Here is a 13,968-nt window from a genome sequence, read left to right on the forward strand (position 1 = left end):
CCATATTGTAACTATGTGTTAGAGCAGCACTCTCGCTCCTCGGTACCAAATCCTGTCATAGTTCTCTAGAGCTGCAATAAAAGAAATACCACAAGTGGATGGCTTTGACAAACAGAAATTTGTTTATTTCATAGTTCAGGAAGCTAGAAGTCTGAATTAAGGGTGCCAGCTCTGTGGGAAGTCTTTCCCTCTTTATCAGCTCTGGAGGAAGGTTCTTGTCTCTTCAGGTTGTTTCCTGGTCCCTTGAAAATCTCCATTTGGCTTGGCATCAATCTTCCCCCATCTCTGTTTCTCTGCTGGCTTGTTTAATCTTTTTTATATTTCAAGGGAGATTGACTTAAAATACACCCTTCCTTAATCATGCCTTACTAACATAACAAAGGCAGCCCATTGCCAAATCAGATTATAGCTACAAGCATAGAGGTTAGGATTTACAACACATATTTCTAGGGAACACAATTCAGTCCATAAGAGGTCTCAAAAGAAACTTCGACAAATTTAAAATAAGTGAAGCTATGTACAGTATGTTCTGTGACTATAATGACATCAAACTGGAAATCAATACCAGAAAGGCAACAGGAAAATTTCTAATCCTGTGCAAATTGAATAACATATCTATATCATCCATGGATCGAAGAGAAACTCAAAGAAAATTTAAAAGTACACAGAACTGAATCTGTCTATATATTAAAAAAATAAAGCATATAAAATATAAAAGCCTAAAATGAAAAGATGCAAAGTGATGCTAAAGCAATGCTAACAGGAAAATTTATAGCACTAAAAGCTAACATTAGAAATGAGGATCGTTCTCAAATTAATAACCTAAATTACCACATCAAGAAACCAGTGGAAGAAAAGAATAAAATAAACCCAAAGCAAGCAGAAGGCAGAAAATAACAAATATAAATTAAATTTGAAATAGAAATATAAAACAGAAATTTCATGACACAAAAAGTTGGTTCTTTGGAAAAAATCAGTAAAATTGGTAAAACTTTAGCTAGGCAAACTAAAATGAAAGAAGGCACAAATTTCCAATATCAGCAGTAAACGAAGTGGTACTACTACAACACCTATAAACATTAAAAACAGACTAAGGGAACCTACAATCATGTTGTTGTTGTTAGGTACCATCAAGTCAGTTCCCTCTCATAGTGACCCTAGGTACAGAAGGGAACACTGCCCAGTCCTGCACTATCATCACAATACTTGCTATGTGTGAGCCCACTCTTACAGCCACTGTCAATCCATCTTGTTGAGGATCTTCCCCTTTTTTGATGACCCTCTACTTTTCCAAGCGTGATATCCTTTTCCAGGGACTGGTCCCTCCTGATAACTTACCCAGAGTACATGAGATGAAGCCTGCCCATCCTTGCTTCTAAAGAGCACTCTGGCTATACATCTTCCAAGACAGATTTGCTCATCCTGTTATATTCAATATTCTTCGCCAACACCATAATTCAAAGGCATCAATTCTTTCTCACTCTTCCTTACTCATTATCCAGCTTTTGCAATCATATGAGGCGATTGAAAAAACCATGGCTTGGATCAGGTGCACCTTAGTCCTTAAAGTGACAACTTTGCTTTTTAACACTTTAAAGATATCTTTTGCTGCAGATTTGCCCAATGCAATGCATTTTTTGATTTCTTGACTGCTACTACAACCATATGCTCATAAATCTGTCAAATAAGAAGAAACGGATTAATCTCTTAAAAACCACATGCTACAAAAAGTCAATCAAGATGTAATAAATAATCAAAAAAAGTAATGTAGCCATTAAAGAAATTGAATTTGTAATTAAGAAGTCTCCCTTCCCCCCTAAAAATCTTCAGGATCAGATGGTATCACAGGAAAATTCTACCAGAACCTTTTAAGTTTGAAATGATACTAATTATCCACTAACACTTTTAGAAAATATAAGAGGCAAGAATATTTCTCAACTAATTTTATGAAGCAAGTATTATCTTGATAGCAAATCAAAGATAGCACATGATAATAAAAATGCAGACCAATATTGTTTATGATTTTGAACATGAAAATCCTCTAAACATATTAGCAATTTGAATCCAGCAATGTATAAAGGAAATTTTATAGAATGACCAAGTAGGATTTATTTCAGATATGCAAAGCTTGTTCAACATTTGAAAATCAATTAATATAATCCACCATTCCAATAAGCAAAAGGACAGAAATCATATGATTTGATCGATTGATGCAGAAAAAGCATTTGACATATTTCAACACTCATTCATGATTAAAAAAAAAAAAAATTAGAGGGATACTATTGCATCTTGATAGAAAGCATCTACAAAAACATCTACAGTTAACATCACACATAATGGTGAAAGACTGGGTGCTTTCTTCCTAAATTGGGAGCGAGGCCAGGATGTCCACTCTCAGCATTAGTATTCAATATAGTGCTGGAAGTTTAAGCCTTTACAGTAAGGCCCAAAAAAGAAATAAAAGACATTCAGATTGGAAAGTAAGAAATAAGGCTGTCTCTATTTTCAGATGACATGAGTATCTGTATCAAAATCCCCTAAAAATCTTCAAAAGAACTTATAACAGCTAATAAGTTCTGTGGGCTCACAGTATGGACCATCAACACGCAGAAATAAATCACAATTCTATATACTAAAAATGAACAAGCAGAAACTGAATTTAAAAAATACCGTGTGATTTATAAACTCTCAAAAGATAAATACTTGGGTATCCACTTAGTAAAATAAGTGTAGATATGTACTCTGAAAATTACAAAATCCTGATGAAAGAACTTGAAGACCTACATAAAATGCAGACATATCATATTCATGGATTGAAAAACCTGGCATAGTAAAGATGCTAATATTCCCCAAATTGATTACAGATTTAACATAATCCCTAGCATGTTTTTGTAGATATAGAAAGGTTTACTCTAAAATTTGTATAAAAAGTCATAGGGTAAAATAACCTTGGAAAAGAAGCAGACAGTGGGAGGAATCACTCTACATTACATCAAGGCTTAGTCTATATCTACAGTAATTAAGATGGGGTATTGAGGGATAAACACAGATCTGGAATAGAATAAATGGGGTATTGAGGGATAAACACAGATCTGGAACAGAATAGAGAACCCAAAAATAGATCCACAGAAATATGCTCAGCTGATTTTTGACAAAATTGCAAAATAAATTCATTGGATGGGGAGTTTCATTTTTAACAAATGGTGCTGGAGCAATTGGACATCCACGCGGGAGGAGGCAATGAACTTTGACCTAAGCCTAGTATCTTATACAAAATTCCTTAAAAGAAAAAAAAAAAACATAATGCACTTAAATATAAATTTCTTAAGAAACTATAAAACTTACAGGAAAGAAAAATCTTAGGCATCTAAGGCTGGGCAGAGTACTCTTAAATTTGAAATCGAAGTTTGACATCAAAATTGCAACCCATGAAAGGAAAAATTGATAAATTGGACTTCATCAAATCTAAAAACTTTGCTCTGGAAAAGCTCATATGAAGATAGGCAAGCTGCAGTCTGGGAGAAAATATTTACAAGAAACACATCTGACATCAGATATCTAGAATACATAAAGAGCTCTCACAATTCAGCTGTTAAAATAATAACAACAAAAACAAAATCTAATTAGAAAATGGGAAAAAGAAAAAAAGTTAATGGGTATTTCACCAAAGCAGTTATATAGATGAAAAATATGCTTATAAGAAGATGTTGAACATCATTAGCCATCAGGAAAATGCAAATTAAAACTACGATAAGGTATCTCTACCTAAAACATTGATCTCATCAAATGCTGGCAAGGACTTGGACATACTGGATCATGCACACATTGCTGGTGAGAGTGTTCCACTCTGGAACACAGTGTAGCAATTTCTTTTAAAACTATACATGTAATTATTGTGCAACAGAGAATTTGTACTCTTGAGCATTTATGCCAAAGAAAGGAAAGCTTATGTTAACACAAAAGCCTGTACATTAAATGTTCATAGCCTCAAGCTGGAAACAAAATTTAAGGGGTGAATGGTTAAAAAAACTGTGGCACATACATACGATGGAATAAAAAACCAAACAACTCGATGCCCTTGAGTTGATTCCAACTCATAGCAACCCTATAGCGACCCTACAAAACACCGTAGAACTGCCCCATAGGGCTTCCAAGGAGCAGCTGGTGGATTCGAACTGTCAACTTTTGGTTAGTAACTGAGCATTTAACCACTGCACCACCAGCGCTCCACCATGGAATGCAGTTCAGTAATAAAAAGGATTGAATTATTAATACACACAACAACTTGGATTAATCTCCAGGGAATTATGGTGAGAGAAAAAGTCAAACTCAAAAGGTTATAAACTGTATGATTCCATTTATATAACATTTTTGAAATAGCAAAATTATGGAAATGAAAAACAGATTAGTGGTTGATGAAGAGGGGAGTCAGGAGGGAGGTGGTGGTGGTTATAAAAGGGCAACACGAAGGATGCTTGTGGTGATGGAACTGTTCAATATCTTTACTGTGGTGTTGGATACATGAACTTATACACATGATAAAACTGAACAAACTAAATACACGCACTCACACAAACACAAATGAGTACAAGTGAAACTGAGAAAATCTGCATAAAATCAGTGGAGTATGTCGGTGACAATATCCTGGTTGTGATATTGTAATATCATGTTTAAAGACATTATCATTGAGGGAAAACAAGGTAAAGAATATTCAGAATCTCTGTATTATTTCTTCCAAATTCCTGTGGATCTACAAAAATCTGAATGAAATTTAAATTAAAAAAACTAAAACAAATAAATAAATTAAATAAAATAGGATTCGTTGGACCCAATTGGCCAAATGATGTAGTCAATTTTCCTTTTTTACTAATGGTTAAGCCTGGGCAAAATCACTTTGCCTTTTGTCCCACATAGTAGAGGGTTTCACACTTGCCCTCTTCAGATCACATTCTTGAGATGGAACTAAGATTCTACAAATCCAAAAAGACATTGCCAGAGTCTGGATACCTGAGGTGCTGTCGAGTCAGTACCAATCAGAGTCAATGAAACAATGCCTGGTCCTGTGCCATCCTCACAATCATTGCTGTTTCAGCCCATTGTTGCAGCCACTGTGTCAACCCATTCTAATGAGGTTCTTCCTCTTTCATGCTGACCTACAGCTTCTCCAAGCAGGATGTCCTTCTCCAAGAACTGGTCCCCCCTAATAATATGTCCAAATACATGAGACTAAAATCTTCAGATGTCAAGTCATGTACTAGTAGGTCTGAATGTGTATTTTACTTTGGGACAGACAAATGTTAGTAGACTTAGTTAAAATAATCACAATACATTCGTTTCCTAAAACCAAACCTATTGGCAGTGAGTCAGCTCTTACTCATAGCAACCCTATAGGACACAGCAGAACTGCCCCATTTAAAATTTTCAAGGAGCAGCTGGTGGTTTCAAACTGCCAAACTTTTAGTTGACAGTTGAGCTCTTAACCATTGCACCACCAGGGCTCCAGCCATTTCCTAATGGATACTAATTCCATGGAACCTAATTTCTTTCCATTAGTTTTTGGCTCCTGCGTAAATGTATCTCCCTCCTTGCTGGGAAATACTAGACAAATGAGAGATTTTGGAAGAAATAATCACAGAGTTCCTCATTAAACATTTTTACCAAACAGTGCATATTTAAATCCTTATGTAAGAAGGTCTCCTTCAGCTACTAAGAATAAAAGAAGTTCTGTTCCTTTCCAAGACGACCATGAGTAAACCCTTAGGTGGAAAAATTACTAGTGGCACCTTCCTAAAAATAAGAATAATAGTAAGTGTTGCTGCAGAAAGCATTTTGGTATGGAAGACCAGAAGGAGGCAAAGGCGAAGGGAGAGAGGTGGAGGAAGGCAGGAAGGAAGGATCTAAAAGAACTGATGTTTAACACTCTTCCCAGCCTTGCCATGAAGTTACTAAATCATGCTGAGCCAAAAAGTTCACTTTTGAACTACTCTTGTCCACCAAAGGAAAAAAAAAAAAGATTAAAGTATAAGAGAATAGAGACCAAGATTAAAAATCAGGATTTTGGAATTCTAGTTTCAGTCTTGCACTGATCTATCTGTTTGACCTTGGAACATGTCATTTTCATTTTGTAAGACTCAATTTATATCTTTTTTTTAAAAATAAATGCAAATAAAAGCAAGGTATATTTACTCTGAGAAGTTTTGAAAATGAATCATGGTATAAAAAGAAAACATAAGTCACCTACCAAGAGATAACTACTATTAATATTTTGATGTATTCCTTCTACTCTTTTCTTTTAATTAATGTGCTTGTTTACATCTTTTTTCCACTTAGCTTCTGCTTGTAATCCTTTTCACATCTCCTAAATACTCTTTTAAAGTCCTATTTTTATTCCATGGATATTATATGAAAAAATACGCCAACACATATTCTGTAAAATGTATTTGTCCTTTCTCATATTTTGAACATTTATATGGCTTCCAAATTTTTGGCCATTATTTATAATAGTCAGATAAAGATCTCTATACATAAATCTTTGAGTTTATGACTGCCCACTTAGGCTAGATTCCTTAGAAAGTGAATTACAGGTCATAAAGTATGACCCTTCTGTCAAGCTCTTGAAAGGAATTCCCAAATTGCTCGAGCCTCAGTTTATTGGTAAAATGAGAAGCTTGCATTTAATGATTTTAAAGGTGATTCTCTCAGCTGTAAAATTGTATGGCTCTATGACTTTTAGCCAGCTCTTATAGACTTCATGTTGATAAATCTATGATTTATTAAACATATAATATTCTCTGACACTTAGTAATAATACTCCCAAAACAATACTACATTGCTGTTGATCTCTGTATTTCTGTAGAGTGGACTTGGAGTTTGACTTAAGTTTTCCTCCCCAAAACCAACTTTGATCCAAGGAATAAGGTGTAAATGGTTTATTAAGGAAATTCCAGGGCTTAGAACCAGTTCAGAATGGTTCAGTAATTGCCAACATAAATGGAGGCCACGGTTCGTGTTGTATAGCAACCAAATCTGTTGCCCTTCAGATTTTTAGGCACTAAGGTGCTCAATACTACAGTGGTGGCATTGCTTCTAAGTTCTCTCAGCTAACAGACCAAAAAATATATATTTCTAAATGCATACACCTTAATGGACTTGAACAAATGGTTAACGTTCATGACTACTAACTGAAAGGTTGGAGGTTCAGATCTACCCACAGATGTCTTGGAAGAAAGACCTGGTGATCTACTTCCAAAAAAAAAAAAAAAAAAAAAACAGCCATTGAAAGCCCTATGAAACACAATTCTACTTTGACACATATGGAGTCATCATGAGTTACAGTCAACTCGATGGCAACTGATTTTGGTTTGTACATCTTCATACATTCAGATACTTAGATAAATCTATATAATTATTTCTACCTATTTATCGACCAGTCAACCTACCCTAAGGTCACATGAATGCCTGCAGTTCAAATTCAACACCAGAGGGTTTATTTTTGTCTTTCCTTTTTTTCCCTCACATGTGCAATAGTTCCCTTCATCCTTAGTGTATTTATTTATTCGCTCAATGCCACTCTATATAACCAATCTCCTGACCACATGGACCTTTAAAACCAAATCTCCTGCTCCCACAAAGGGGAAGTGGGAAAGGAGAGAGAGGTAGAGAAATAGTCTTCCCCACAAAAATAAACACAATACCAATTTCCTGATAGGGGCTTAATTATACCTACTGAATCAAGGAATAGATGCATTTGTATACATTATAAAGATACTGCATTACACTGGGAAGTGATGATTCCTTCTGAAGCAACTATAATTCCACACAATAACACTGTTTTCTAACTGCGTAGCAGGCACTTAATAAATATTTGTTAAGTAGGTAATATAATTAATGTTCTTTTCGTGTTTATAGTTAAATCATTTTAGTAACATTTGTTACTAGACGCCACCCTTCCCCATAAAGAATCAGAAGATTATTTAATGTTCAAATGATTTCCAAGAATTGTATTGAAGAAATATATGCTTACTGAATATGTAATGGAGCATTTCCTAAAAAATAAACAAAAAAAACTGGAGGAGTTACAGAATAGTCTAGAAAAAAAAAATGGATAAATAGTACAATAGGTATTATCATTATTTAAAGATGAAGAAAATACAGACAAAGGTCTAATAACTTGTACAGGATCACCCCACAACTCAAAGGCTGAATCTTTATTCAAAGCAAGCACGTCTAATTCAAAGCCTGTGATCTTAACAGTCTTTTTGAAATACTATTTGTCATACTGTGACAGGTAAAATCTTGTCTAGGTTCAAAATCCTAGCATATGTAAAAATCTTTCCTTCCTCCATGTATTGGAAAAAAAATCCTGTGCAAGCCTGGTAAGGAAGAATATAATTCAGGTTGTAAAGTTAAAAATGGATACAGGATTACACAGAAGGCCAGACATAAACGAGAACAATTAGATTTAAAAAGGGTCATATACTTCGAAATTGATTGGAAGTACAAGGAGCTAAATGCACCTGGCCCAGTTCATTTTGCTCTTATCACTTAAATCTTGTCCCTGAACTATACAATTCTCCTGGAAACCAAAACAGGATGCCTTTCATTTGTTTTATTTCTGCAAATTTTATTTTGTAATGAAAGAAAGAGAGAGAAAAAAGAAGGACAGACAGAAAGAGAGGGAGGGTTTAATAAAAGTATACATTGGACTCCATTGTATTCCTCAGACAAAGTCCTTTCCTACATCAAGGTCTTTGGATGTGTGTTCACATATTCTACGTCAATTCCTTTGCTCCTTGCATGATCAGCTCCTTTTCATCACCTGGGGCTCAGAAATATCGTTTCCACACCTGAGCCTTCTCTGCACAACCTGCCAAAATACGCTGTCCTCCCTAACTCCCAGGCCCTGTTATTTTATAAAGAAAAGTGCGACCTAAGTCATTATATTGGTTTCTTTATAGTGATTATCATATTCTAATTTTTTGTTTGTTTACTTATTTGTAATCTATGTCCATAGGCTTTGTCATAAGGTTTTGAACTTGTACACTTAGTTAATAGCTTATCCTCGAAACTTAAGCATATATGTATACACACAAAGGTGTGTATGTGTATGTAGTGACACTAAGTTATTATATATGACACCAAAGAATTATTTATTCAGTGAATAGAGTTATCTGTTCTTTGCTCCAATAAAGTTTCAAAACTTTGAAATGTTGAATTAAGAATCCCAGTTATATTATATTTGTATAAATGCAAAATATGTTTTATAGTGCTGTGGATGGGGCATCACTTTTGGGTATGATTACATCTATAATAAAAATATAATCAGAATTTTAAATAATCAATTTCTGAATTAATGTTATAAACTACTCCATCTAGCATTTTTTTTTCTTTTTTAGCCTATTTGCTAATTTTGGTATTTTTACTGGAAATTAAATTAAAAAAATCATGGGCTAGAAAAAATGAATCCACCTCAAGTTATGCCCTATGTAATTTTCTGGTTACAAAGATTGTGCCTTCAGCTGACAAGTTCATGTGTTGGGGCTTATCAAGAATCTTAAACATGAATACAAAACTATAATATAAAAACCAAAAAAAAAAAAAAAAATACATTGCCATCCAGTCAATTCTGACTCATAGCCACCCTGTAGGACAAGGTAGACCTGCACCATAGGGTTTCTAAGACTGTACATCTTTAGGGAAGCAGACTGCCACTTCTCTCTTCCGTGAAGTGACTGGTGGGTTTGAACTTCTCACCTTTCAACTAGCAGCCAAGAGCTTAACCACTGTGCAACCAGGACTCCTCAGTAGTTGTTGGTAAATTGCTTGTAAAAACTTTAGAAGTTTGTTGGCTGAAAACATATATAAGTGAAAGAAAATGATATTCATACACACACACACAAAAAACATTGACTTCAAGTCAATTCTGACTCATGGCCACTCTATAGGACAGAGTAGTACTGACCCATAGGGTTTCCGGGGCTGTAATCTTTATAGGGGGAGCCCTGGTGGCACAGTGGTTAAGAGCTACGGCTGGTAACCGAAAGTTCAGCAGCTGGAATCCACCAGCTGCTCTTTGGAAACCCTGTGGGGCAGTTTTACTGTGTCCTATATGAGTCAGAATCAATTGGACAGCAACAGTAAGGTAAGGTAATCTTTGCAGAAGCAGACTGCCACATCTTTCTCCCACGGAACAATGGGTGGGTTTGAACGGCTGACCTTTTGGTTAGCTGTCGAGCACTTAACCACTGTGCCACAAGGGCTCCTTGAAATTGATACACAAGCATAAAAATCATACTTTTGCCAAAATTTCTGTAAAACTCAAGATAATCCTTTTATTTACACTGTTACATTTTAGAATTTAGGGAATAATGTCAACAACGATATCTCAGAAAAGAAAAAAAAATTTCTCAAAATTTTATTTTAAAGTGTACTAGTGTTTATCTCAAGATTTTATGCCATTTTTCTGATTTTCTGCAAATGAAAATGCTATTAAGAATTTATAACAGTTGGCTGTTACAAAGGTTACAAATGTTGGCAGTTCAAACACATAGTGGCTCTGCAGGAGAAAGACCTGGAGTCCTGCTTTGTAAAGATGATGGCCTAGAAAACCTTATGGGGGAATTCTACTCTGTCGCATAGGGTCCTATGAGGGGAAAATCAACTTGACAGCATGCAACAACAACATAGAAAATTCTAACTACCAAATGAATTTTTATGGGTGCAGAGTCTATATAATACATCTGTGTCATTCATAAAACCTAAGTAAGCCTGGCCTGGTTATTACCATCTTCTATTTCCTATGTGATATAGGGTGGACAATTTCTTAAAATAATTGTCTTTGAAATTAGCATTTCCTATAAAGCATGATTTCCTCCCCTAAAACTCTTATCTGTCAGGCTGATTTCAACTGTAAATAATAGAAAACCCTGACTAAACTAAACATTTCAAAAATGATTTATTTCAAGTTGAAATAAATTCAGAGGTAGCCATTTCCAGGTTAGTTAATTTGGCAGTTTAATAATATTAATGAACACTCAGATTCTTTCCATTTTTCTTTACACTAACTTCAGTCGATTTTTTTTTTTTTTTTGGTTTTGTCCCTTAGTGTGTTCCGTTCATGGTTACAAAATAGTTGTTGTGGTCCACAGGCTTTACATCTATGCAAGTCATCCTGGAAAGAATCAGGGTTTTCTAGAATCTGTACACCCATATTTCATTGTCTAAATCTGGTCCCATACTTACTCTTATACCAATCACTGTCAGAAGGAATATAATTACATGATTAGAACAAATGCAGCAAGATTTACTCCTGAAAGGAAGGCAGGGCTATTATGCAGAGCAGTAGATGCTTGACAAAATTCAGGGTCTTATTAACAAGAAATAAGAGTACATGGCTATTGGATAGGCAGCAAGCTGTAAGTGCTGCAGTGTCTCCTCAGTGTACACATATAATAACATAAAGATCTACTATAAATCCTATATTCTGAGAAAACTAATCCAAGAATTTGCATTAAGTTAGTGACAAGGTTACTAAAATGAGATTTCACTGTTTTCCACTTCAGTTTTCTATTTGTGACTTTTAAACACTGAGTTTCTCCTGCTGGCAATGCACCCTGGAGAAGTCAAAAATAGTCTTCCTTCTTCATTAATATGCAGTATGTATTTGAGTAATTTTGTTATTCATATATTTTGCTGATATTTACGCTCAGTTTGTTATGAATTTCATAGGTGAGAACGTATAATATACTATATTTACTGTGGCTCTGTAATGGCTTTATTATGCAGGAATGGTTAAGATAATAAAACCATAGCACCATCTCACCTTGAGAACCTCTTGTTGTCACTGAGTCTTTTATGAAATTTTCTGTGACCATAGTAGTTAGTTCCAGTGACATGTTTCCCCTGTGGAACAAGATTCTGGGGGGTTGCAACTCACAACAGATGAGGTGATACAATTTCTCTTTTCCCACTATGGGATGCAGTGGCTTCTGCAACCTGATCTGAACATCGCAGGTCACTTTGCTGAATGCCAGACACTACAAACAAATGTGTCCAGCTATTAAAAAATAAAATAAAGTAAAACCTTTAACAATGAAGATATGCCTCATCCCAATGAGATTTCAGGAAATGAAATTCAAATTTTCTGGAAGTGATCTGTACTTTTTGGGAGGGAGCTTCTTTCAAATTTTCTTGCATCATTTAAAAAAAGGTCAACTCTGGATGAAACGGGATAGCAGTCATTTATCATATTTCTCACTCTAAAAATCTCCTAATGGTTAGCATAATCAAAAGGTTTCACCCTAAATTACCATCCTCTGTTTGCTTCTCAGTGTTTCAGTGCTATGTAACTCTCAATAATCGCCATGATACATCTCCATGAAAGAGAGCATATTGATTGCAATGTTTTTTGTATTCAGTTTCATGTACTTTGTAAACCAATCTTTTACAAGTATAGAACACCTGAAACAGGATGCTTTAGTTGAAGCAGATATTGCCAAAATGTTACATATACTTCTAAGACATTCTGAAGATTATTTTTAAAGGCTATACAAACCTTAAAACTTCACGTAATAAATACATCCCTTCCTTAATAGGGCACACTTTACCCGTGTTCTCTGAATTTGCTTCAATCTATTCACATTGAACTCTGAATAGTATTTCAGCTCTGCTTTTATAAAATAACAAAAGACCATAACTTCCCCTCCCTCCCTCTTCTTGGCAATGGTTTCACTGGTTTTCAGTTTACTTCTGAGACCATATTGTCTACTCATAGCAAGACCCAGTTCTAGGTACTCTGGGGAATACTAAACTGAGTAATGCCAAGAAGTTTGTGACCCAGGAAGGCAAATAAAAAAACAAATTGACATATGCCATTCATTTGGGTCTATCAGACAGGTTTTAATAAGTGACACACACTGTCTATACACTGAAGACTTCCATGTAGAGAAAAACTACATGAAACATTTACCGCTGTTCAATGAGTCAAAGTATTAGTTTGCTTAGTATCAGAGAGGATGTCCAATAAGTGGCTCCTAAAGCTAAGAAACTAGGAAGATAAAATTTCTTTATGAGAATTATATCTTAGCATCAGATTCCCTGGCCAGTGGGGCCCTATGAAAAAACTAATATAAAACTAAAGATTATATTTTACTGAGAGAAGAAACCATGGAGAGAGTTAGGGACATGTGATTTCAGTGCTTAATTTAGCCATTGCCTAAGATTGTGGATGCATTTACCCATAGAAACTTGAATATTTTTCGTCCAGGTTACCACTAGGAGAGAGCTGAATATAAATTGTAGGTGTCAATAAATATTATTTGCCACTTACTGACAATCATATATCTATTTTCAGATGACTATGGAAACCAACACACGTCTGTCAGTTTTTCGTATCGTGGGGGCTTTCATGTTGCAGTAATGCAGGGAGCTATGCCACTGTTACTCAAATATCAGCAGGGCCACCCACAAAGGACAGGTTTCAGTTGAGTTTTCAGACTAAGAAAGACTAGGTAAAAGGACCAGGCAGACTACTACTAAAAAGAATTAGCCAGTGAAAACCTTATGAATAACAGTGGGACATTCATTATCTGATACAGTGCTGGAAGATGAGCCCCTCAGGTTGGAAGGAACTCAAAATATGACTGGTGAAGAGCCGTCTCCTCAAAGTACAGTCCACCTTAATGACATGGGTGGAGGCAAGCTTTCAGCAGCTTCATTTACTGATGTGGCACAACTCAAAGCGAGAAGAAACAGCTGCAAACATCCATTAATAATCGGAACTTGGAATATACGAAGCATGAACCTAAGCAAACTTAGAAATAGTAAAAAATGAAATGGAATGCATAACCATTGATATCCTAGGCATGGTGAGGTGAAATGGACTGGTGTTGGCCATTTTGAATCAGACACACATATGATCTACTATGAATGACAACTTGAAAAGGAATGGCTTTGCATTCATCGTCGAAA

The sequence above is a fragment of the Loxodonta africana genome, chromosome 5 (assembly GCF_030014295.1).
Source record: "Loxodonta africana isolate mLoxAfr1 chromosome 5, mLoxAfr1.hap2, whole genome shotgun sequence".
Lineage (NCBI taxonomy): Eukaryota > Metazoa > Chordata > Mammalia > Proboscidea > Elephantidae > Loxodonta > Loxodonta africana.